This window comes from Zingiber officinale, chromosome 2A (assembly GCF_018446385.1).
Source record: "Zingiber officinale cultivar Zhangliang chromosome 2A, Zo_v1.1, whole genome shotgun sequence".
In the NCBI taxonomy this organism is placed as follows: Eukaryota; Viridiplantae; Streptophyta; class Magnoliopsida; order Zingiberales; family Zingiberaceae; genus Zingiber; species Zingiber officinale.
In genome coordinates, this window is record NC_055988.1 from 11,937,745 (window position 1) to 11,962,514 (window position 24,770).

At 39.1% G+C, this 24,770-nt stretch overlaps 1 pseudogene; it reads left to right on the forward strand.

Moving 5' to 3' along the window:
- The first annotated feature begins 15,157 nt into the window (after window positions 1-15,157).
- On the forward strand, window positions 15,158-21,701 carry LOC122043547 (annotated as a pseudogene).
- Window positions 21,702-24,770: the final 3,069 nt, after the last annotated feature.

Consider the following 24,770-nt stretch of genomic DNA (forward strand, 5'->3'; position numbering starts at 1 on the left):
AAGGTGCTAACTAAATTCCTAATCTTCGAGAAGGGTTAAAACACATCCTAGGTGCCGGAAACTACACATATAGCTAATAACTAATGCATATAAACGAACGGAGCTATTATACCGCAGGTGAGGGGTTTCTTACCTCCTGATCTTAATTTCTTACGATTCTATTCGCTAGAGTTCCGGTGGAGATGATCCTCTCGATGATCCGATCACGTCTTCGCGTTCCTCTCGCGGAGAAGAACCTCTTTCGTGTTGGAGTCGTCGCCGGAAAGTGAACCTATGGACCCTTGCCTTGGTGTGCCGTGCGTGAGGAAGAGGAAGAGGAAGAGGAGTGGGCGGCGGTGAGGGTTTGGAGAGGATCGGCGTGAGTTAGGGTGAGGAGAAGGAAGTTGCCGAACCAAAACTAAAATAAACCAAACCCCACTTAAACCCTCTATTTATATTAAGTGGGTAACCCGAACCAACTCTAATATAAATTTAATTGTCTCCCTTTCCTTTCAGCACGGCCCTGCTGGGTTCAACTGGTTACTAACATTATCCTCTACACGATAGGTCTCGGGTTCGATTCCCGCTTAGACCGTTTTCGTTTATATTTATTTTTGCTACTTCCGCTACTCGGAAAATTCCGGAAAAATATCTAAAAATTCCAGAAAAATCATACTATATTTCTAAAACAGTTTTGAGAATTTTCGGATCTGTAGTCTATGCACAGTCGCATGCTTCCATCCTTCTTCTTCACGAACAACACAGGCGCTCCCCATGGTGAGTGACTCGGGCGTATGAAACCTTTGTCAAGAAGCTCCTGTAGTTGCTCCTGAAGTTCCTTCAGTTCTGCTGGAGCCATGCGGTACGGTGCCTTGGAAATTGGATTTGTGCCGGGGATGAGCTCTATCTCAAATTCAATCTCCCTGTCTGGTGCTAAGCCTGGTAGCTCCTCAGGGAAGACTGCTGGGTAGTCGCAAACGACTCGAACCTCTGCTAGCTGTTGGTCCCTGTCCTGACTGGTGCTGACTACGTGTGCTAAGAATCCCGTGCATCCTGAATCCAGTAACTTCTGTGCCTTCATAGCTGAGAGAAACCTCTTGGCCTTTCTCCTTGGTTCCCCGACGAATTCGAACTGTGCTTCCGCTTCAGGTTGGAACGTGACTTTCTGTTTACGGCACTCGATAGAGGCACCGTATTTGACCAGAAAATCCCGAAGATAACGTCATAGTCGGTCATTTCTAGCACTATCAGATCGCAAAAGAGCTCCCTGTCTGCTATAATGACCGGCACTGCTCTGAGCCAGTGCGTGGACGCCATGATCTCTCCTGAAGGTAGCGCCGTCAAAAACTGACCGCTGAGTATCTCTGGGGGTACCTCTAATTTTTCGGAGAACATCCTGGCTATATATGAATGGGTTGCCCCAGTATCAAATAGAACAGTAGCACTATACTGAAAAATGCTAATCTGACCTGTGACGACTGTCGAGGCATTTGCTACGTCCTCTCTGGTGAGTGAGTAGATCCTCGCATTCGCCATAGCTGGGGGGGCTTCTAATCTGCCCTGGCTGATATGTGGGCCTTCTAGAGCGGCCTGCATCTGATATAACTGAGCTGGCTGGCCTGCATACTGAATCTGCTGTGGCTGAGGAAGACCGGCCTTGTTCGGGCACTGCTTGGCCATGTGCCCTTCTTGTCCACATTCAAAGCATCCTCGTGCGCCCTTGCGACAAACCCCTGGGTGGAATTTCCCACAAGTAGCACACTTTGGATAACTGGGTCGCTTGCTAGATGGCCCTCCTCTTGGGTCACTCCCTGATTTGCGCTTGCTGTTGGAGTTCCCTTTCCAGTTGGAGCTGTGGCCCTGCTGTTTCTGAGTGTGAGAGCTTCCTTGGCCTTTGGACTCTGAGGAGACTTGCTTCTGTTGCTTCATGCTGTTCTGGTAATGCTCTGTGGTCAAGGCACTGCTCACTAGCTCCTCCGTGGTCTGTGGCCTATGAATGCCACCTGCCACGTTCACTGCGATCTCGGGCCTCAGCATCTTGAGCATCAACCGGACTCGTTCCTTCTCGGTGCTGACTAACTCTGGACATAGACGAGCCAACCTGTTGAATTTCTTCACGGCTTCCTCCACTGAAAGGTTGCCCTGACGAAACTCCGTGAACTCGTCGTAGTGGCGGTTTGTAACCCGCATGTGAAAGAACTCCTCGAAGAATTCCCTCTCGAAGTCCCCCCATGACATCTGATTCACGGGGCGCTTCGTTCTGATCCTTTCCCACCACATGCGTGCATCTCTTCAGCAGTAGGAGGCACACTTCACCTTCTCGTGTTACGGCGTCCCGAAGCTCCATCGTGCTCTCCAGTGTTTTGAACCGAGCTTGAGCATCCCATGGTTCACTAGTGCACGAGAAGTTCTCGGCTTGACTCACTGCCACTGGATTAGATAGGCTTCCTTCCTTGGCTCATTCTTGGGCTTTGTCTTGTCTTTGTGGTCGAGTGGAACCTCTAAGACTACGGAGTTGTCAAATTCGGTTCGGGGTGTGGGGGTACTTTCGATTAGCCTTTAAGGTGGCTATCTCATGTTGCTGTTCACTAGTTGCTGCTATAATTGAGCCACTAATCTGTAAGGTCTGGAGGAGCGGTGGCTAGTGCCCTTTTTGCTGGGCGTCCTCGTGCCATTTCTAATGACATAGAGAACATATGTATAACTAATACTATCACAGTTATATAATTTCTGACATCCTGTTTAAACTATCATGTACTAACCGGCAATAAGCATATAACATGAACTGTAACTATAAACAAGAACAATTAAGAGAGTAGAGGTATTCTTACTTGGAAGCTGCAGGTACAATGCTGATGTGTGTGTAGGAAGTATGGAACACTGCTCTGATACCACTCTGTAACGACCCACCTTCTACTACTAGGCTGTAAGGCGAATCGCTACAGTTGTACTGTGCTAAACTATACTGTGCGGAAAGCTGGGCTAATTAAAATTTTACTCTACTATAACTAAGACAGCTGATAAGAAAGGTCTAAAGACCTCCTTTGCTGGTGTACATGTGCTAAAGAGGGGAAACTAAACATCCCAACTTAGCTAGGGACTCATAATTTACTTCCCAGCTGCCGATCGATCCACGGATCGATCGGACTCTGATCTCCCCGGTGGATCGGTCGGCGATCGATTCTGATCGGTCGGACCGATCCGAACCGGGAATTCTCCGGAAGCTCATATTCTGGATCGGTCGGTGACCGATCCGGTATCTGATCGGTCGGCGAGCCGATCCGAACCCGGAATTCTCCTGGTTATCAGATTGGATCGGTCGGTGACCGATCCGGAGATCTGATAGCATCGATCTCTGGATCGGTCGGCGATCGATGCATGATCGAGCTCGATCGGAGACCGATCGAGTCGATTCGCCCGAAAATCGACTTGACACTTTGGCGTGACCAATGCTCCAGTACATTCATGGATCTCATGAGCAGTATCCAGGAGTATTTAGATAAGTTTGTTATTGTGTTTATCGATGACATTCTTATCTACTAGAACTCGGGAAGAACATGCGAGCACTGAAACTAGTATTGCAGACACTTCAGACCGACTTTACGCCAAGTTCACGAAATGTGAATTTTGGCTAGATCAGTGTCCTTTCCGGGTCACATCATCTCAAAGGATGGTGTTATGGTGGATCCCAAGATAGAAGCGATAAATGGAAGCGACCAAAGAACGCCAGGAAATCGGGAGCTTTACGGGATTAGCGAGGATATTACGGAAGTTTGTAGAGGATTTCTCGGTAGCCTCCCAGCGGCTCTTACCGGAAAGAACAGAAATTCCGGTGGACGGAGGACGTGACTTGAGCTAAAAGGAGATTGACGGTGCTCTATTTTGGCTCGCGGTGACACCAGCTTTGACATCTATAGTGATGCCTCTAAGTTGGGACTAGGAGCGATCTGATGCAAAGCGGCAAGGTGATCGCCTATGCCTCAGACAACTCAAGGATTGTGAGAAGAATTACCCTACTCATGACCTTGAGCTTGCAGTAGTCGTCTTCTCTCAAAATTTGGAGACATTACTTATATGGAGCTCGGTGCAGAGTGTATACACAGTCTGAAGTACTTCTTCACTCGGAAGGATCTGAATATGCGGCAGTGCAGAGCTGGTCAAGGACTACGATATAGACATCCTCTACCATCGAGGAAAGCCAATAAGGTAGCGGATGCACTTAGCGAAATCGGTGCTACCTTATTGTCTCTTCTGACCATGTCGCCGCCCCTACGAGGAGATCGTGGATTTCGGTCTCGAGCTCATCGTGGGACAGCTCTCTACTATGACCTTAGAGTCTACCTTGCTTGGTGATATTCAGTCAGCTCAGAAAATCAAGCAAGGGCTAGCAGAATCAGAAAGTAGAGAATTCAGAGTGTCCGATAGCGGGGTGTTGTATTTTGGCGACAGACTCTGTGTTCCAGATCAGGAGGAGCTACGGAGACAGATTTTAGATGAGGCTCACAGGACTCCCTACGCGATGCATCCAGGCTCCACCAAAATGTATCAAGACCTGAAGAAGCGTTTTTGGTGGCCCGGGATGAAGCGAGACATCGCCAGATATGTTAGCATCTGCCTCACCTGTCAGAGGGTCAAGGCAGAACATCAGCGACCAGGAGGAGTTCTGCAGCCTATACAGATTCCAGAATGGAAGTGGGAGGATATCTCCATGGATTTCATAGTGGGACTACCCAGAACCACGAATGGTTTTGACGCCATCTGGGTAATAGTCGACAGGTTGACTAAATCAGCCCACTTCTTAGCTATCAAGGTATCCTATTCCATGGAGAAGCTAGCTCAGTTATATCTCCAGGAGATCGTCAGACTACATGGAGTCCCACGAACCATCATTTCAGACAGAGACAGCAGATTCACATCACACTTACGGGAGTGTGTACATCAAGATTGGGCACGGTTAAAATTCAGCACAGCTTTCCATCCTCAGACTGATGGTCGAACAGAGCGAGTAAATCAAGTACTGGAAGATATGCTCCGAGCTTGTGCCCTAGATTTTCAAGGAAGTTGGTATCGATACCTAGGCTAAGCAGAATTTGCATACAACAACAGCTATCGAGCTACTATTGGAATGCCATCCTATGAGGCTCTATACGGGAGGAGATGTAAATCTCCTATCTATTGGTATGAAGGTAGTGAAAAGAAAGAAATGGGACTCTAGACAGACCTCATTGAAGACACCACCAAAGCTATTCAGAACATCCGCCAGAGGATAGAGATTGCTTAAAGACGGCAGAAGAGCTATGCCGATGTGCGTTATAGATCGCTAGAATTTGAGGTTGGGGAATCAGTATTCCTCAAAATAGCTCCCATGAAAGGAGTCATGCGGTTTTGGAAGAAAGGCAAGCTGAGTCCCCGGATATGTGGGACCATACCTTATCACGAGGAGAGTGGGCAAGGTAGCATATGAGCTAGAGCTACCTCGGGAGATGTCACTGTCCACGTATTTCACGTCTCCATGTTGAAGAAGCATATTCCAGACGCCACCGGTGATTGAGCCCCGGTTGGTACAGTCCGTGATGATCTCAGCTATGACAATCGGCCTATTCGGATAATAGACCGAGCAGAAGAAATTATGGAACAAGGAAGTACCATTAGTTAAAGTCATTGGCAAAATCACACAGCAGCAGAGGCGACTTGGGAGGCAGAGGGCATACACAATTGTTCTAAGTTCGAGGCGAACTTTTATAAGGTATGGGGATAATGCCCGAAAATTCTCAAACTGTTTTAGAAATATAGTATGATTTTTCTGGAATTTTAGATATTTTCCGGAATTTTCGAGTAGCGAAGTAGCAAAATAAATATAAGCGAAACGGTCTAGCGGGAATCGAACCCAGACCTATCGTGTAGAGGATAATGTTAGTAACCAGTTGAACCAAGGGCCGTATTGAAAGGAAAGGAGACAATTAAATTTATATTAGAGTTGGTTGGTTACCCACTTAATATAAATAGAGGTTTAAGTGGGGTTTGGTTTATTTTAGTTTTGGTTCGGCAACTTTCTCCTCACCCTAACTCACGCCGATCCTCTCAAACCCTCACCGCCGCCCACTCCTCTTCCTCTTCCTCTTCCTCACGCATACGGCACACCAAGGCAGGGTCCATAGGTTCACTTTCGTGCGACGACTCCAACACGAAGAGGTTCTTCTCCGCGAGAGAACGCGAAGACGTGATCGGATCATCGAGAGGATCATCTCCACCGGAACTCTAGCGAATAGAATCGTAAGAAATTAAGATCAAGAGGCTCACCTGCGGTATAATAGCTCCGTTCGTTTATATGCATTAGTTATTAGCTATATGTGTAGTTTCCGGCACCTAGGATGTGTTTTAACCCTTCTCGAAGATTAGGAATTTAGTTAGCACCTTTAGATGGGCCGGACACGTTTATTCTCCTTCAGTTGGAGATCATAGACGCGGTTGGGTGCCTAGAGGTGTCTTTCCTAATGCAGAGAGGGGTTGAAGCACACCAAGTGTTCGAAAAAGGGGTTAGTTTAGCTAATTACCCTTCAGTTATGTTTATTAGCCCAGTTAAATGCATTAGTAGCATTTAAATTAGTAACTTTGCTCACTACAACTTATATGGGACTATGGTCCAATGGGTAGGCTCCCACAGTCGCCTCTAGGTTCAGATAACCTAGCTCTAGGTTCAGATAACCTAGAATCAGCATGTTATATCAGTTAGCTAAAGATATTAGTATTTTATTTTCAGTGGCACTGTACTGGATTAGATATCCATTGGGTTGGACTCCCACAGTCGTCCCTAGGTTCAGACAACCTAGTAAACCCTGCTAAATTCGGGACTTGCAACCCCGGGTCTAGTAGGGATGCGCGCACAGCAAGTACAGTTGCCGGGCCCAACAGCATGTTTATTATTTTCACTTATTATGTATTAGTTTCAAACTCAAAATCAGATATGCTAGTGGAGTTTGTTTTCAGTTACAGCTTTAGTTCCAGTTAGCTTAACTTATGATTAGCTTAGTGTTATTACTTGCTATGCCATGATTCCAGTGTATATGCCATGCTTATATGTTATGCCATTAGATTTCAGTATGCCATGGTTTAGCTTTTCAGTGCATGTTTTCAAATAGCATGATTTAAATCCATGATTGCATCGTTGCAAGTTTTTGTGAGGTAGATGGTTTCTTACTAAGCTTTAAGCTTACAGATTCTATTTTTCCATTATACTGCAGATAAGGGTAAAGGAAAGATGGACTAGCAGAGGAAGCTGGAGGGCAATGCGAAGATGGTGTGTGTGGCAGGAACTGGAATGAAAGATCTTAGGGATCTAACGAGCTTCATTTATACATTAGAACTCTTTAGCATTTACTTTCAGCACTTTCAGTTTATTAGTTTGATACTGTCGTTTTCATGCACGTTAAGTTGTTAAAATGTGTTTTAGTGAGTGAAATGCCATGAACCAGTTTAGAATTGCCACTACCTGTTATTAGAATAGTTTATTATGCAGTAGGTAGTTGTTAGATTGTATTTTGGCACACCGGAGTCCTGAAATCAGAGTTCCCGGCCGGAATCAGACACTGATCGGTCCAGATCGGTTGAACGATGCTCTGGATCGATCGGTAGGCCGATCGGTGAATCTGATAACATCTTGTATCCTCTGGATCGATCGGCCACCGACCGATCCAGACGATAGCCTCGAAGAGATTTTTCAGTACGGATCGGTCGACCGATCCAGTTATACTGGATCGGTCGACCGATCCGATCTGGATCGGTCCGCCGGCCGATCGACCCTCTGGATCGATGCTCGCCGACCGATCCGACGACAAGAGCGAACCAGTTACTGCGGGTTTAAGGATCGGTCGGTAGGCCGATCGGTCAACGAGCAGAAGCCACCGATCGGTCCCACCGGCCGTCGGCACTCTGGATCGATGCGTGACCGATCCGGCCAGATGAAGCAATGAAGCTTCAGGATCGGACAGCAGACCGATCCAGGGTCTTGTGACCGTACCAGTATCAGTAGATCGGTCTGTAAGGCGATTAGTTTATAAGAATCAATTAGTTAGCAAAAATTTTAATTAGCCAGCTTTCCGCGCAGTATAGCTTAGCAGTATTGTAGCGATTCGCCTTACAGCTTAGTACCCAGAAGGCGGGTCGTTACAATGTCTTTGGAAGTTTTCATAGCCTTTGGCTTGAACTAAGATTTTACTTTTTCATCATATGAAAATCTAGTGTTGTATAGTACTGGGAAGACTTTAGCTCTTATTCTCTTTCTTGTTAAGCCTCTAAGGCCAAATACTATTAATCCTAGATATATATAATTATGCCTTCGTTGTAGAAGTGCTCTTACTAATTCTTCAGCAATAAGATTCAGCCTTTCTTCTCCTCCATCTGAAAGATGATGTGGTTGGATTCTATGATGATAATAGAGTGATGTAGTAAAGGATAATATTCCTTGATTATTTAATCTCCTAGGATTTAGGGAATTAAGTTATTCATTTGAGAAAGTTCTTAAGTTTCTTTCTATATCTATCAGATCTTCTAGTAGATAAGTAGAAATACTACGTCGTTTGGTTATGATATTATCTAACCAGGAAGTCGTATTTGACTTTGTTTGTCCTCTTACTATCTGTGAGGGTCCTGTGAATGGTCCAGTCCATGTTTGTGTTAGATTCATTGTGCTAATAGGTTAAGAAAGAATAAGTTTTAGGTTGTTTTCTAGGAATTATGTTTCCTGCAGATAATTTACTTAAGTCTCTAATCAGGTTATCTATGCTTTCTCTCCACTCGGTGGCTTTAGTGATTTTCTGAATTTGTGTTTCAACTTGAAGTAGTTTATTTTCTAGTAAAGTGAGTCGACAGTGTAATGATGCTAGAAGGGTTAGTATAGTATTATTTTGTTGGATTAACACTTGGTCTTCGTGTCCAAAACCTCAATCTTACAATAGTCGTTCTCTTAGATTTTTTAAAAGTGTTTAGAAAATTTCAAGGCTTCTTCGTAATATATATTTCAAAGTTCAATTTGTTCATTTATATTTAATATCTTCAAGTGTAGTACGTAGATTCTTCAATTCGTCTGCTAATTGAGTTTTATGTATTTCAATTAATTCTTTAATTTAAAGTAAAACCATTTTACACTAGAGCTCAAAATGTTTGGATTGAAGTTCCTAATTTTTAGGTTCATTTTCTACAATCAATTTTGAAAGGTTTAAGATTTCTTTCTTTGTAGGAATACTAAGTATATTGAGTTGGCTAAATCGTTTATTCAAGGAGTCTTGAACATCTTTTAAGAAATCAATATTTGTTTTTAAATCACTTAGTATTTGTGTTTGTTGATTTAGAGTGATAGTTGTTTTTTCTGATAGGATTTTAGTTTGGCTTTATTGAAACTCTAAGTTGGTTCCTATACTGAGTAGTAGGTATGTGATTGTATTTAAGTGTGCACTATCAACATGAAGATAGTGATTATGTGTTCTAGATCTAAAACATCAACTATGTTTATGTTGATCTAGAGTGACAATTTTTGAGTTGAGACTTGGAGGACTGGATCTAAAAAATCTAATTTTTGAAAGTCCAAAAAGTCTTTAGAATTAGAAGTCATGCATGGTGGTCCAAAGAACTTAGGGCTCTGATACCAAATGTTTAGTACTTTGTATCAAAGTTATATTTTTCAAACATTTTAGGGTTTGTGAATAGTAATTATAAATAGTATAAAGTAAACCATAATTTTGAATAGTGAAATAGCAAATAGTGAATAGTAATTTTGAACAATAAAAAGTAAAAGTAGTTGTAAGTGTTTCATATCAAAGTTATGTTTTTTTAGAAATTTTAGGGTTTGTAAACGGTAAGTGTAAATAGTAAGTGTGAACAATAAGTGTGAATAGAAATTGTTAATAAATAGCGAAGTTGGGTTTTGGATGAATCTAGGTCAAGAGCTAGGATACTTTGTTCTACCTTTAGTACTTAATCTATTTACTTCCAGTAAGCCTCACCTGTCAAGGACATCGCAGTTGAACTAGTGTCCCAACTATTTTTAAGACCTTGACATAAGACCGTCCTTTCTATAGCCCACACAGGATTTATCTAGCCAATGTTTCTACTATTCCTTTATAATTACCGTTTACCTCTAGGTTACTTGGAGAAGGACTGAGGAAATTTTATGAGATTAAGTAATTCTAGTAGAACAAGGTAGAGCCTTTCTTTGACCTAGTGGAGGTTTAGTTCATCATAAAGGCCATGAGGGAAAATTATTAGAAATATAATGCATTCTTATAGAGGAGTTGAAAGCAAAAATATAGGATATATCTTGCAAGAGGAAAGACATAGAAATGTACATGGGTATTACAAAAGGAAAGACTTAAAAACTTATAGAAACTGAATTACACTTACACACTCAATCGCTAGCACACATGCTTCTTGGATGCCTGGAGGAGAAGAGAGTTGGTTTTATAGGGCATTAGCTAAGAGATTACTTTGAAGAGAAGGAAGAGAGGAGCTAATTTGTCATGAGAGTGGAGAGGGGACACAGAGCAATGGAGAGAAAAAGGGCTCAAAGTAGAGTGGAGGATAAAACAAGGGAATAAATTAAGGGACAAAAGATAGTGGAGGTGGTAGTGGAGTAATTTGTCATGGCTAATGATTTTGCTAGAGACCGACATCATGGCTTACATTGCTAGAGGCTGACATCATGGCTTATGTCTGGTTAGGGCTCCATCATATTTTTGAGATTGTGTTCACCTACTGAGTCTAAGGATGGCGCTTTGGAGCTAGTGCCTTGAGTTGGGGTGTTAGTTTTGTTTAGAGCACATCTATAGGCCATTGTTGATCTTGCTAAGCTAGTCATTTTCTTGGCTGCCTACTTTTCAGCTTTCTTTTGATAATGTTGGAAGAGGGTTGTATGCTGAGTAGAAAAATTAAACAAAAGTGATTGAGCACCTATATCTTTTGGCCAATATATTTTTTTAGTGTATGTTTCTCTGACTAACATGTAATATTCTGAGTCCTCATGTTGATCCCACAACCAATTGCTTCCTTGAATAGAAGCACACCAATTTTTTAGCTGGTTTGTTGGTACTGCTAATGATGCCCATTCTATCTCGGATCTGAGGGTTAGTCCTCAAGTTCTAATTGAAGGTCATTTACCTCATGGATGTTTATCTTGATTAGATGTCAGACTGGTTTTATCTTGAGATCAATTTATTCTGGCGGAGTGCTGTCAAAAGTGTAGATCATAAAGGTTTCTTTTTCTTCAAGAGCATGAGTTATCACACTGCCTAATTTATTTGGAAAATCTTTGACTGAGTCTAAGTCATATAACCAAAACTTATGTAGAAGTCCATAATCCATTAAAGTAAATGAAGTGATAAATCTTCCTTTGAAGTTTCTTAGGACATATTTTTCATAGTCAATGTTGGCTTTTCTAAAGGAGTAGATTAGTTAACATTGTCAACCATATTTTACTGAATCTATATAGGCATTTTGGCATTTTATTTTATAGCTGAATTCTGCCTCATAGACAATTGTCATGCATGTAGAAGGGCTTGTATGAAAAATTTTAAGTATCTCATATAAGTCTAAGAAATTTTGAAAGGTGGATCTTTATGTCATGCTACGAACATATGTGGAGATGTCTTTTGGAATAGTTGTGTGAAGTCCCAAGAGTGTTGCTTCTGAAGCTCTTTGTTCTGCTATGTCAACAACCTTGACTTTAAGTTGGGCCAGAGTTAAGTAGTTAGGTCAATGAGGAGGACCAGAAGGTTTTTGTTCAAGCTCATTAATAGTTGCTTGAGTATAAGTTTTTTCTACCTGAATGTTTCCCCCTGCCTTAAGTAATGTGTTTATAAAGAAGTTAGGATCTATTGCTGCTCTAGTAGAAGTAAAGGCTTCATCTAAAGAGTGAAAGCCTTTGTAAGAAGGTTTTTTACAACTTTGTATTGCTATTTTGACTTCCTCCTGGTCATAATAGACTCCTAATTGTGTTTCAGAAAAGACTATTTAACAAGAGAATTTTTTGCCTTCCAATTTTTGTACTGTCATTAAGAAATAGTTGGGCAAAGCATTGATGATAGCAATCTTGTAATTGGATCTTCCTGGTATTGTTGGAATATTCCAAATATTATCAAGTAGGTATTTCTGTATATAGTCAAGTTTGTCTTTAGACGAAAAATGAAATTGTTCCTCATGTCTTGTAAATTGTTGTAACTCTTGATTACCAAATTGTATGATTTTCATGGCAAAAGTACATACCTTGTTTCGTCTATCCATAATCCTGAAATATTTAGTAAAGTGTAATGTAACAGACTAGATAAAGTATCTGCTAGGAAATTATTTATTCCCTTAATATGTTCCCAATTAATTTTTAATCTTTTGTTTATAATTGTGTCTATGAATTTAAGCCATCACTTGGTGCCTAAGTTCTTTCTTAAACCTTGTGTTTGTTGACTATATTTAACTATAGCTTTGCAGTCAGTTCTGATAGTAATTTCTTATTTGTTATAGATAAACAACATGAATGCATCAAGATAATAAATGACTGCTAGAATTTCATAATCGAGGGAAGTCAAATGTCCTTTTTTCTTGTATTTTACTAAAGCATAGCGACATAGGGCTTCAGATGTTGTAGGGTCATATTTGAAAACTTTTATGAATAAGCCTCCTCTCCATCCTAGTTAAAACTGGAATGATTTTTATCATTTTTTTGATTTATTTTACTAGATCAATATCTTGTTAATTAAAATATCTTTTCCCAGCAATGAAAGTTTTATTGTATAGAGGTCCATTAATTTTACCAATGTTATATAAGTAATGCCTGACATAGTTAAGTAGTCCAAGAATAGATCGTAAAGTATTTGTATCTTCCATTTTATCTAGAAATACTAGTAATTTTCTTATAGTATGTGGCTAGAGGATAATTTTTCCCTGTCCTATTTCAGCTCTTAGAAAGTCTATATGTTTTGTAGCGAGCTTCATCTTTTTTTTTTTAGAGATAATGAGTTCATGTTTCTCAAAAAGGTTGAAAATAGTATGTAGATGAGCAAAATGCTTCTCCTTTGTTTTTAAGAAGGCGAGAACATCATCGATATAGACACATGTAAACGTAAAAAAATTTCTAAAAATGTCATCCATTTTTCTTTGAAAGATTTGTAATGCTACTTTAACTCAGAATGACATAACTAACCATTCAAAATATCCTTATGGTTATGAGAAGGTTGTCCATTCAACTGACTAAGGATGCATGTTTACCTGCTAGAATCCTAACTTTATGTCAATATTTTGTTAAGAAGTTTGTCTTTATATGGAATTTTGTATCCTTCCTTTTGACAATTAAACCTTCCTTTTGATAGTTATCATTTAGCCATTTGTAATTAAAGATCATTCTTGATTGTCTGCATTTTTACTCAGATCCTTTTTTTACTATAAAGGCCAAGCTTCTATGTCTGGGCGTGGATCACTAGATTGCTCTTATATTTATTGATTGTTTAATATGCATGGTGCATTCTTTTGCTTCCCAATTTGTATATCTTAAATCTTATGCTTTAATTGTTAGATCTAGATTTATTATGAAAAGTTTGCAATAGACTTTATCTCTTTCACAGTATTTAGTAGGACTTTCTTCAATAATCTTTGTTTTCTCCAATCAAAAAATTAGGGAGTCTGGGTTGAGTGTTTAATAAGTGAAGTAAATATGTTGGAGAGAGTAAATATGTAGGAAGATCTAAAGTCTTCAAGATTTTTTGTATCTATTTCTAAAGAACAAGTATTTCTAGTTTTCCTAGACATTTAGCAAACAGGGTCCTTTACATGAGTTATTTAGACATGTGCAATCTTTATTAATTTGGGTTGTTGGTTCAACTGAGGTAAAGGGAATCTTTGAGAGTGTTGTAAATAGGGGCTAAAGGGGTATCAACACTCTTATACATGGTGGAAGGTAGTCAAACACAATAAATGAAATAACATGAGTGGAAAGGAATATAGCATAATCTTTGGTAAGAAGGGTTCGATCAAGAGCAATGAGAAAGTTTAGGCTTAAAATTAAATAGATATTTGGGTGGAGTAAAGGCTTAATCCATAACTTGGCAAGGAATAAGGGAGTTCCAAATGTATCACAATTATTTAAAAACCATAGGTGGATATTTGTGACGAACTTAGTGCAAGTGAGTTTCTGGTCATCAAACTGAGTACTAACCAGAGCTTGTATAACAATTTTGATAAAAGCATATGGTAGAATACCTAAATAGTGGCATAAACTGAAGGTACAATTTTATGCGATGGATTTCATCCATGTCTTGCTATAGCAGATTTTTTTTTTTGGCTTACGAGTATGTCATTTAGGGAATTGTCTTTAGGGTTTAGAGGTTGGGTTCTAGTACTAAGCCCAAAAAAAATTAAATTGAAAAAAAAAATTTAAGTGTACACGGGATATGCGGTGTAAGGTCCTTAGGGACACACACACAAGAATATTACCCTACTTATCTTATGGTACTCACCTTATGAGTATTGAGTATATTTTTTTTTTAGAGTTAAGGGTTTAGAATTTAGGATTTAGAGTTTAAAGTTTAAGGTTTGAGTTATAATATTTAAGCTATTTTTAAAAAAGTAGCATATATATGGTCTTCATCTCCCCGTGCTCGATTCACGCGTGACTCTCAGCACTTCCAAGCATCCCATGTGGGTTGACCCTCTCAGTCAGGCACAAGAGTCAGGAGGTGAGCATATATCATTCCCATCAATGATTTGTGATGAATTGGAGTTTGTAATATGTGGATCAATAAATAAGACATCTTTGGGCAGATTCATGTAGTAAATCTGATTCCCCTACACAAGTGGGTTAATCACGTTCATTGCATGAATCTAATGGCAGTATAAGAGGCCATGACATAGCTAAAGTGGTAAATGATTGGAGGTTTGCCACTTATCCTCTATTTGGGAGAAGGTGAAGGAAGGGGAGGGAGAACTTTTAACCTCGTTTGGGAAGAAGTGATTTACAAAGATGAAGGGGAAGGAAGGGTAAACCTTAACCTTGTGAGGGGGGAAAAGAGATTTAATTTCTTACACCCCAAATCGGAGTGTAAGGAAGGGGAAGAAGAACTCAAATAAAATTTCCTCCAATAGAATCCTCTGTCAAAGCTTGAGGAGGAGGAGATGTTCGATGCTCTCTTGACGGATAGCAACTATGGAGGTGATGCATGATGGCGAGAACATGCTCGAGGAGTCGTCGGTGATGAGGAGACGTCGCCGCCTACTGTTCTCCGACTACTTGAGCAACAATGGAGTAGATGTATGGCGATGCGAGCGTGCTCTAGGAGGCGACGCCGATGGCTATTCTCTTCTTGATGGGGAAGAGGGGAGTAGGCAACGAGTGGGTCGCGTAGGCGCGAGGAGAGAGGAGCGCATGACAATGTTATGTTTTTAATTAAAACATTAATTAAATTATTTCAATTAATTTCTAATTTAAATGAGATATATAAATTTATTTTAAAATTATAGAATTTTTTTAAAATATATTTATTATTATTAATTTAATTTATTCTAAAATAAATTTAGGATACTTTACTCCCATTCCTTATCCTCTTTCCCCATCTTTTGTCATCCGATCCAAATACGAGGGCGGATCCTCTGGTCCGCAAAGGTTTGATCAATTCATGATCCAGCCTTTGTATTAGTGAGGGTAATGACCCCCATCTATAATAGGTAGGGGTCATTATCTCCCACCAATCCCCTTATTTCGATCTAGGAACAGACCAAGACAAAGGGACGAGAGGATCCGGTCCTCCAAATACAAGGTCCAGGTTGAGAGATCGAACACGGGACATAAATTCCTATACCCTGTATAATTCATTCTTTCTACTGCGGCAATTTACCAAAGGGCGCACTTGAAAATCTGAATTTACCAAAAGGCGTACACTACTTTGGTATTTACCAAAGAGCGCACTTTTTTAAAAGTATTTCCTATTTTACCCTCATGATAATTTGACTTTTTCTACTATTTTTCTTTTCTTCATTATATTTCTCTCACTTCTCTCTCTCCTCTGTCGGTAGAATATAGGAATAACATTAGTCAATTTTTAATCACATTTTAATACATTTGAAGAAGCCAAAATAAATAATGGACACCATATTTAAACTCCTTGCAATTTTAGAAATCTACAGGAACTGAAATGGGTGCAATCGGAACTTTCTAGGTCGATTAGTGGGTTTCGGTCAAAACCCACTAATGGATCTAGAGAGCTCCGATTGCACTCATTTCAGTTTCTATGGATTTCTAAAATTACAAGGAGTTCAAATATGGTGTACATTATTTATTTTGGTTTTTTATACATGTTAACAAGCAAAATCAATGAATCGGCATAAAAAGCCCACATTGAGCCTGATATGGAATCATAACAGGCCCAACGTGGGTCTGATATCATTCCATATCAGGCCCACGTTGGACCTGATTTGAGTCCATATCAGGCCCAATGTGGGTTTTTCATTCTTCATTATACTTTTAACATCTAAAACCAAAATAAATAATGGACATCATATTTGAACTCCTTGTAATTTTGAAATCCATAGAAAGCTGAAATGGGTGCGATCGGGCCGAAACCCACTAATCGACCTAGAAAGCTCCGATTGCACCAATTTCAGTTCCTGTGGATTTCTAAAATTGCAAGGAGTCCAAATATGATGTCCATTATTATTTTGGCACTCCTAGTGGTGGACCAGATGTTTTGAAAAACCCTAAATCTCTCTTTTTTTTTTCCTTTTTTTTTTATTTCGGCATGATATGAAGAGATATCATGACCACGTTGGGCCTGATATCTCCCCATATCAGGCCCAATGTGGGCCTGATATGAGAGATATCAGGCCTAGTAACAACAAAAAATAAAAAAAATAAAGAGAGATTTATGGTTTTCAAAACCTCTGGTCTACCATTAGGAGTGCCAAAAATAATAATGGACACTATATTTTAACTCCTTGTAATTTTAGAAATTCATAGAAACTGAAATGGGTACAATCGGAGCTTTTTGGGTCGATTGGTGGGTTTCGATCAAAACCCACTGATGGACCTTGAAATTGCAAGGAGTTCAAATATGGTGTCCATTATTTATTTTGGCTTTTTATATATGTTAACAAGCAAAAATCAAAGAATCAGCAAAAAAGCCCACGTTGGGCCTGATATGGAATCATATCAGGCCCAACGTGGGCCTGATATCATTCCATATCAGGCCCACGTTGGGCTGATTTGAGTCCATATCAGGCCCAACGTGGGCTTTTTTGCCGATTCTTTGATTTTGCTTGTTAACATCTATAAAAAGTCAAAATAAATAATGGACATTATATTTGAACTCCATGCAATTTTAGAAATCCATAGAAACTGAAATGGGTGCAATCGGAGCTCTCTAGGTCCATCAGTGGGTTTTGACCGAAATCCACTGATCGATCTAGAAAGCTCCGATTGCACCCATTTCAGTTTCTATGAATTTCTAAAATTACAAGGAGTGAAAATATGATATCCATTATTATTTTTGACACTCCTAGTGGTCGACTAGAGGTTTTGAAAAACCCTAAATCTCTCTTTCTTTTTTTTTTTCCTTTTTTTTTTGTTTAGGCCTGATATTAAGAGATATCATGCCCATGTTGGGCCTGATATCTCTTCATATCAGGCCCAATGTGGGCCTGATATCTCCCCATATCAGGCCCAATGTGGGCCTGATATGGGAGATATCAAGCCTAGTAACAACAACAAAAAAAAAATAAATAAAGAATAAAGAGAGATTTAGGGTTTTCAAAACCTCTGGTCCACCACTAGGAGTGCCAAAAATAATAATGGACACTATATTTTAACTCCTTGTAATTTTAGAAATTCATAGAAACTGAAATGGGTGCAATCGGAGCTTTTTAGGTCGATCAGTGGGTTTCGGTCAAAACTCACTGATGGACCTAAAACAATAATAATTCTAAAATTGAAGGAGTTCAAATATAGTGTCCATTATTTATTTTGTTTTATAGATGTTAACAAGCAAAATCAAGAATCGGCAAAAGCCCGTTGGGCACGATATGGAATCATATCGCCCAACGTCAAACTATCATTCATATCGGGCCCACGTTGGGCACGATTTGAGTCATATCGAGCGAATGTGGGCTTTTTTGCCGATTCTTTGATTTTGCTTGTTAACATCTATAAAAAGCCAAAATAAATAATGGACATCATATTTGAACTCCTTGCAATTTTAGAAATCCATAGAAACTGAAATGGGTGCAATCGGAGCTTTCTAGGTCCATCAGTGAGTTTTGACCAAAACCCACTGATCGACCTAGAAAGCTCCGATTGCACCCATTTCAGTTTCTATGAATTTCTATAATTACAAGGAGTTAAAATATGGTGTCCATTATTATTTTTGGCACTCCTAGTGATGGACCAGAGGTTTTGAAAATCCTAAATCTCTCTTTATTTTTTTTTTATTTTTTATTTTTTTATTTTTTATTGTTACTAGGCCTGATCTCTCTCATATCAGGCCCACATTAGGCATGTGGGCCTGATATGGGGAGATATCGGGCCCAACGTGGGCATGATATCTTTTCATATCAGGCCTAAACAAAAAAAAATGAAAAAAAAAGAAAGAAAGATTTAGGGTTTTTCAAAACCTCTGGTCTACCACTAGGAGTGTCAAAAATAATAATGGACACCATATTTGAACTCCTTGTAATTTTAGAAATTCATAGAAACTGAAATGGGTGCAATCGGAGCTTTCTAGATCGATCAGTGGGTTTCGGTCAAAATCTACTTATGGACCTAGAGAGCTCCGATTGCACTTATTTCAGTTTCTATGGATTTCTAAAATTGTAAGGAGTTCAAATATGGTGTCCATTATATATTTTGGCTTTTTGTAGATGTTAACAAGTAAAATCAAAGAATCGACAAAAAATCCACATTGGGCCTGATATGGACTCAAATCAGGCCCAACGTGAGCCTGATATGGAATGATATCAGGTCCACGTTGGGCCTGATATGATTCCATATCAGGCCTAACGTGGACTTTTATGCCGATTCTTTGATTTTACTTGTTAACATCTATAAAAAGCCAAAATAAATAATTAATTTTAGAAATCTATAGAAACTGAAATGAGTGCAATCGGAGCTCTCTAGGTCCATCAGTGGGTTTTGACCGAAACGCACTAATCGACCTAGAAAGCTCTGATTGCACCCATTTCAGTTCCTGTGGATTTCTAAAATTGCAAGGAGTCCAAATATGGTGTCCATTATTTATTTTGGTTTCTTTAAATGTATTAAAATGTGATTAAAAATTGACTAATATTATTCTTATATTTTGCCGACAGAGAAAAGAGAGAAGTGAGAGAAATATAATGAAGAAAAGAAAAATAATTGAAAAAGTTAAATTATCATGAGGATAAAATAGGAAATACTTAAAAAAAAAGTGCACTTTTTAGTTAATACAAAAATAATATAAAAGGTAATTTCAGATTTTCACGTGCTTCCTTTGTTAAATTGCCGTTTCTACTGTCTTCTCAGTCACCGTATCTCCGTGTTGATCTCCAGTCGAGTGGCCAAACGGTAGATGAAGCTGGTGAAAAATCCGTGTTTGCGTTTGATGCCTCTCTGCCTCCGCCGCCACGCTTCCTCCTCCTCCACCACCACCGCTATCACCGACGTCAATTGCGATTGTGGCGTAGGCACCCGGAGCGACGTGAAGCACCTCTTAACTGAGAAACTCCCACAATGCCTCGATTGGCCATCTTAACTACCACTCCCTGCTCGACTCCGCCTCTCCCGGTCGCCTCTCCGCCGCCTTGTCGATCCTCGGCGGCATGATTTGCCCTGACTCTACTACCCTGCCTGACGCCGCCACTCGGTCGATCGTTTTCTCCGGCCTGGCCAAGCGAAGCCATCCCCATAACGAGGGGTCCCTCGCCCTCCTCGTCAAGATCGCCATGATGGAAAATTTCCCGCCCAACGTCGTCCTGTTCACTGAGCTCATCAACAAGCTGTGCCGCCGCGGCGCCACCTCCAGGGCTTGGGATTTCTTCCATGAGGTAAAGGATGCTGGCGGCTCCATCGAGGCCCCTGTGTGCAACGCCCTCTTGACTGACCTCGCCGCAATTCAAGACTTCGCAAGGATGAATCTTCTGTTTTCGGAGATGAAAGGCTTTGGCGTGCGGCCCAACGTAGTCACCTTTGGTATACTCATCAATCACCTCTGCAAATCCCGTCGCCTCAACGATGCTCTGAACGTGCTCGACGCAATGTCAAGCCCAGATTCAGGAGTATCCCCTGACACAATCATTTTTAACACTCTCATAGATGGGCTCTGCAACGCAGGAAGGCTTCAGGATGGTCTCTCCTTGCTTGATAGGATGAAATCTAGCCATGCTTGTGATCCTGACAGTGTGACCTTAGGTATATTCATCAATCACCTCTGCAAATCCCGTCGCCTCGACCATGCACTGAACGTGCTCGACGCAATGTCAAGCCCAGATTCAGGAGTGTCCCTTGACACAATCATTTTTAACACTCTCATCTACGGCCTCTGCAAGGCTGGAAGGCTTCAGGATGGTCTCTCCTTGCTTGATAGGATGAAATCTAGTCATGCTTGTGATCTTGACAGTGTGACTTACAACACCTTGATCGATGCCTTCTGCAAGGCTGTAGAGTTGGACATGGCTCATGAATTGCTTACCAGGATGGAGAAGGAAAGGGTGGCCATCGATGTGGTTACTCTGAATACCTTTGTAAATGGAATGTGCAGGCTTGGGATGATCGGAAGTGCCCTTGATTTTTTCGAAAGAAAAAGATCGAGTGGCCGGAAGTTAAAGGCAATGCTATCACCTATAACTTCCTGATTGGTGCTTTTCTTCATTCTGACAATGTAGGATGGGCAACCGCATTGTTTGATGAGATGATCAAGGAAGGGGTTTCCCCTGATTCTGGGACATGCTCCACTCTCATCTGTGGGTTGACTCAAGTTGGTAAACTTGATGATGCTTATTCGAACTTGTCATTGATGAGACAGAATGATTTTCGAGTAGACATCAAGAGCTATAACACTTTGATCAATGGGTTTTCCAAGAAGAAGAGGTCGGATAAGGCATTCGAGATACATGACGAAATGTACAAGGCAGGGCTTAGGCCTGATGTCTTCACATACACTTCTCTGATTGATGCTTTCTGCAAGGCTGGTGATTTTTCAAAGGTTGATAAATTCCTCAACGAAATGGTCGACAATGGATGCAAACCTAACGTTGTGACTTATGGAGCTCTGATCAATGGTTACTGCAAAGCTGGTGATCTTGAGCAGGCCATGAAGATCTTCAAGAGCATGGATGTGTCAATGGTGCCGCCCAACACTATTATTTATACCATCCTCATTGATTCTTGTTGTAAGAATCAAAAAGTTGATTCTGCGATAGACCTATTTTCAAGGGTCTTAAGAACCATAACATGTCTGATAAAGCCTTCGAGCTTATGGACAAGATGAGTTTGCAGGGATGCAAACCAGACTATGTGACAATGGATGTTCTTACAGGATGATTTACTGTCATTGGTGAGATGGAGAGACTTAGACTATTTGTGCAACCAAAAAAAAACGACATCTTCTGATATCGACTCAGGCAATCTTGATGTTTAATCTTATAAATGTTTCGTATTTAATGTTGAGTTGTACCATACGTGAACAAATGAGACGAGTGATTTTTTTGTTGCAGAGTTTATTATTCATTACGGTATGATTTCTAAAGCTCCTTTCATAATTCAAGCAAAAAACCTAGAGATCATTGCCTGAATCTGCAAAGAAAATTAGGTGAAAATTGGATTTAGTAACTCTCTTACAGTTTTTTGTTAGACAAAATCTATGTATAATTGGACATTTTAATTTGTAATCTAAAACTGTTTATTTCCATAAGTGTTTCCTTTTCTCATCCTAATCAAGTTGCAGTTTTGTTGTGCTAACTGTAGAACAGTAGTAGTGTCGATTTTCCCTTGAATATAAGTTCCCTATTATAGCCCATTTCGATCGAGTCATCTAAGCACAACGACGCTATCATCTTTCATCTCGGGCATTCGATTCTTGCTCGTCTCTAGGGCCTTCTTTTCTTTTCTTTCACCTATGCCCAGCAATATTTGGCATAGACAACGCTAAATCTGTTATGGTCAGATTGATATTGCATCAAATAGTAAGCTAGCTTGGGCAAATTGTTTGCTCCTATTTTTATTTAGTTATTATATTATAGTAAAAGATGATTCAAGATCCCTCACATTCCCCCAAGTTATGTATGTTGTATATATGTGAATGAAGAAGATGTGGAAGAGGAAAGAAATTTCATTGTAAATGGGATTTTAGTCTCACATTGAGAATTTTAAGACATATTGGTTAGTTTATATTGATTTTCATACATCAATAATGTGAATAAATATATAGGGAGGTTTTTTTTTCATGTGTAGGTGTACAAGGATGCAAATTTACGATCTTAATGGTTTATCAAACTAAGGATTTGACTCCGAATTACTCATTTTAAATTCCAAGATTTCTCTAAATTTGAAAGTTACCATTTATTACATAAAAACGAATTTAAATAGTGCAACGGTCTATATTCATATTTTTTTTCTCCTATCACTTCCCTTTCCAAAACAAACAAGAGGAATGATTTTGATGGATCAAAATCAATTTAACAATATTAAAAGCATCATTAATTACTGTAGTAGTAATTAGTGGTACAGCATAATAACAACCATTTAATGATTGTAATGCTACTAAATGATTGCTATAATAAGTTTATAAAGATATTAACTTTTAAAACGATATTGATAAATAAGTAATTTTAATTAAGTTGATAAAAAAAAGGTTAAATTGTATATAACAACATCAAAATAAGGATACTTTTAGGATGAAATATTGCATTCTTTGTTTTTTATATAAGAAATTCTAATATACATAAAAACGGTCGATTGACTATTCCATCTATCTAATTGTCAATCTGCTCGGGCTACGGTGCAGTAGAAAATAGGTTAAATTATCATATCCCAGTTACGATGTATTTATAAGATTTTTTTAAAAAAATTAAGCATACAATCATGAGATGCTCAGCTTCTGGATCACCTGCCGTCAATATTTCCCAATTTATCCTGACAATCGATAGAAAATTTCTATGAAACCAGCTCATCGCCCTAGATCGGGTGTTCTTGGATTCATTGTTTTATCTAATTATCGACCTACTAACTAGAGGTATAAATGAATCGAACTAGTTTGTAAGCTTTTTGAGTCGGCTCGATAAATATTTGATTCGTATTCGAACTTATCGAATTCGAGTCAAACTCTAACATGTTCGAATTTTTTTTTAGCCGAACTCGAGTCCAAATTATTTAGTTTGATAGTTCGTGAGTCCCTCGCGAGACTTAATATTTTATTAATATAATATAATTATATATTAAGTAAATAAATTTCAAACATTTTGAGTACTTAGTTATGAGCAATAGTTCAAATAGCTCATGAATATGTTCAAATCTTTCAATCCGAACTCAAACTCGAACTCTGATTCGAGTCGAATCCGAGCAAAAAATTTTAAATTTTTGGAGTTCGAATCGAGCTCGAACTCTAATATAACCAATTTAAGCCGAATTAGAGCCTTATATTTTTTTTTTCATATTCGGTTCAATTCAATTCGTTTACACCCCTAATTTTTCGAGTTTCGAATCGATCTCGAACTCTAATATAACCAATTTAAGCCGAATTAGAGCCTTAGATTTATTTTTTTTCATATTCGGTTCAATTCAATTCGTTTACACCCCCCTACTAACGTTGTGATTTTGGCCCATTTTTAGAACCCTGTTTTAAGAAAAAAAAATTCATATGTTTACTTACCTCTTCCAAGTAAACAGATAAAACAATTGCTAACCTCATAGTTTCGAGACCGGATCCTCTGGTCCATTTTTATTGACCAAGGAATGATCTATAATATAATTGCAGCTAGATCGTGATCACGATCAGTGCTGGACCTGAGATTTTGAGACCTGAGGTGAGCACAAAACATATACTGTCAAAGATTAATATTCATATATTTTTTATCAATATAAATATAATAATATTTGAAACATGAAATCTAGAAATAAAATATAGACAAAATATATAATCAAAAATAATGTTGTAAGCAAATGTTATAAAAAAAAATCCAAACAAAATATAAAATTCATGTTCCGAACCAATACATAGTCACTTGAATATTATTTGTCTTCCATTTTTTGAATAAAAAGTATTGATAAAGTTTGTATAATTAACTTTCTCAACAACTTTTTCTCGATAGATAACATAACTAACTCATTTAGTCTTTCTTGAGATGTAGTTGATCAAAGATAAGTTTTAATCAATTTCAATTTGGAAAAACTCCTTTCGGCAGATGCAACTGTAACTAGTATAGTCAGCAAAACTCGCTATGCGATATAGTCATTTGGATAACAACCATCCATTATTTTCAAATAATTCAACGCATCAATCGCTCTTTTTGTTTCTCTAGGTAATGAGTATCTTAACACATTTAGTTCTAGAAATCAATCTGATTCATCAACATTGAAACACTCATCATTTGTTAATGGATTTTGAAGATTGACACATGAGCTCAAGAGACCATCAGCATCAATATACTACAACTTTTCCAAACTAAATAACAATCCAAAGATTTTTTCGTACTTTTGAAATTACTCGAACCGAATTTGAAGTGAAGAAAAAGCTTGATCAATTATAAAATGAAAGTGATTAACTCGAAAATATTCTTTAAGAGATTGAATTACCTTTTCA